Consider the following 2,870-nt stretch of genomic DNA (forward strand, 5'->3'; position numbering starts at 1 on the left):
GCGGGCTCAGGCAATCCACTCACCTCAGCCTCCCAAAGGCATGGGATTACAGGCTGAGCCACCGAGCCCAGCTGCAAACTCTCTTTTAACACAGAATCTTTAAGGTCGAGAGGATTCCTTCCCATCTTAGAAACACAAGATGAAAATACTTACAGATCCTGGAAGATACACAGCACACCCAGAGCCTCCCCCCAACCCACACAGAGAAATGTGGGGGACGGACCTATGGGCCAACACCTTTATTGTTTTCAAGGCATTATCCAAACAGATATCCCCAGAGGGGTTTAACTGATGGGTTTAAAGCAAGCAGGCCTAAGTTCCAGGAACTCATGCTGTGCTGGAGAAAGGGTCCCTGCAGCATCCACACAGCCCATGTGGGTGGTGGGGGTCAGAGGGGCTGGCATGCAGGCTGTATGCAGCTGCCCCATAGGGAGGTGGTCCCAGGAAGTGGTTGCATAAGGGTGACCACATTGAGGAACTGGGAGGGACAGAACTGGAAACTGTGCCGAGGGGCCTGAGCTCTGCTTTTGGGGTGAGAAAGCCCAGTTTCTATTCAAATATTGGCCGAGGTGACCTAAAATGGTGAGAACTCACTACAAACTCATGGCCAACTGCATCTGACTCATTCCTGCACAAAGCTGATACGAGACATGTGTCATCACAGCCTCCTCGTGTTGGGACCACCAAAAGCTCTTCAGCACTGTGCAAGGAGGCCATTTGAAACGGCAAAGTCCCTCCCAAAATGCACAGAGAGGGAAAGGATAGCATTGAACAGACTGTGGAAAGGACACCTGTTTATAGTCCAAGGGCAGAAACAAGGAGGCAGAATGCTGTCTGGCTCTACCCTCAGCTGGGAATGTGTGTTGGAACTGAAGTTACCTCCATGTTGTGTCTGTAAATGACCACAGAAGCACTGTGAGAATTGGTTTGGGGTCATTTTAGCAGTAGGAGAGAATTCACAAACACACAATCTGTGAATAATGAGGATGGATTGTGCATAGACACATACATATATACACGGATATATGTATAATACACACAAATATACATATACAAAGGGGACCCAACAAAACCCGGAATTATTGTTTGGAGGGCAGTCCCTTGTAGTACAAGTTTCCCCCGCTAGGGAAGCATTCTAGGAGCCCACTGGCATCAGTGTATCAGCCAGTACTGTTGTGAGAGGCTGTGTTCAGCTTCAGTAAATTTTTTTTTGAGTCTGAGTCTCACTCTGTACCCAAGGCTGGAGGGCAGTGACATGCTCACAGTCACTGTATCCTCGACCTGCCAGGCTCCGGCGATCCTTCCGCCTCAGCCTTCCAAGTAGCTGGAACTACAGGCATGCGCCACCACACCCTGCTAATTTTTTGATTTATTGTAGAGGTGAGGTCTCGCCAAGTTGCCCAGGCTGACCTTGAACCCCTGGACTCAGGCAATTCTCTTGACTCGGTCTCCCAGAGTGCTAGGATTACAGGCTTAATCCACCGCACCTGGTCTTCACTGAGTTTTTTGGGAAATTCTTTCAACACATCTGCCCATTTCACGATGGGTGACTCACAAGCACACCTGCCCACACCACGCTGAGTGTCGAGCAGTTTTTGCTCGACACCCTCCCTTTTCACCTGTTCTCACCCCAAGTGACTTTTTTGTTTGTTATCCCAGATGAAAAAGTCCTCAAAGGAAAATGTTTTGTCGATGCTGAAGAAGTGAAAGAATAAACAGCAGAAGCACTAAAAAGCACCAAAATTGGTGAGTTCAAAAACTGTTTTGAGCAGTGGAAAAAACATCTCGACAGGTGCATTGCATCAAATGGAGAGTACTTGGAAACTGACTCAAATTTAAACGTGTAAGAATAAATAGGCTGGGTGCAGTGGCTCACGTCTATAATCCCAGCACTTTGGGAGGCCGAGGTAAGAGGACTGCCTGAGCCCATGGGCTCGAGACCAGTTTAAGCAACATAGCAAGACGTCACCTCTACAATAAATCAAAAAATTATTGGGCATGGTGGCGCGCACCTGTGGTTCCAGCTACCTGGAAGACTGAGGTGGAAGGATTGCCTAAGCCCAGGAGGCCAAGGCTGCGGTGGCCGTGAGTATGCCACTTCCCTCTAACCTGGGCGACAGAGTGAGACTCTGATTTAAAAAAAAAAAAAAGAAAGAAAAAGGAAAAGAAAAAAGAATACACAATATTTTATAAATCCGAGTTTTTCTGGTCCCCCCTTGTACATATAAAACATACGTATACATGTAACACACATACATGCACATATACACACAACATGCCCCTCCTGGACCACTCAGGAAAAGTGGAAATTCACCCACTGCCTTTGCTCCACCCTCAGAGCTCCCCGGCTTCTTCTCTGGCCTGGACCACCAGGCTGGCTCCCACCGCCCACCCAATCACTGGGCGCTGTCTTTGACTTCACCACCCCCAGCCCAGAGGTTCCCAAATCCCACCCTCCTGCTCCCCAACTCTCTGCCCTATGGCTCTGGGCCCACCTCAGGCCTCATCCTCTCTCCCTGAACCCTGGCTTCTCTCCTGTGTGCCTGACACAGCCCGAGAGGGTCTTCTATACCCAGAGCTGACCCTGCCCCTCCCTGCTCAGAGCCCTGTTTCACGTAGCTCCCCAGCACCCTGGGGATAAAGTCCAGGCACAGGGGGTCACCGCCCACCTCTCTGGGTTTATCTCCCCGACTTCGTCCTCCTCCCGCTCCAGCTACCCCTGTCTCTGCACACACCACTCCTGCATCCTGGGATGAACTTCCCATCTTGACACCTGACCTCCTGGCACGTGGTTGTTTCTCCCTTCATGACACAGTGTCAGCTGGGCTCGGTGGCTCAGCCTGTAATCCCACGCCTTTGGGAGGCTGAGG

At 50.5% G+C, this 2,870-nt stretch overlaps 1 protein-coding gene across 6 annotated transcripts in view; it reads right to left on the reverse strand.

Annotated features, from left to right (window-relative positions):
• The window catches only part of VRK3 (vaccinia related kinase 3), a 54,323-nt gene that overhangs the window by 8,371 nt on the left and 43,082 nt on the right, over nucleotides 1-2,870 (reverse strand). The window lies entirely within an intron of this gene.

The sequence above is a fragment of the Carlito syrichta genome, unplaced genomic scaffold (assembly GCF_000164805.1).
Source record: "Carlito syrichta isolate Samal-C Ts95f unplaced genomic scaffold, Tarsius_syrichta-2.0.1 Scaffold304772, whole genome shotgun sequence".
Classification (NCBI taxonomy): Eukaryota; Metazoa; Chordata; class Mammalia; order Primates; family Tarsiidae; genus Carlito; species Carlito syrichta.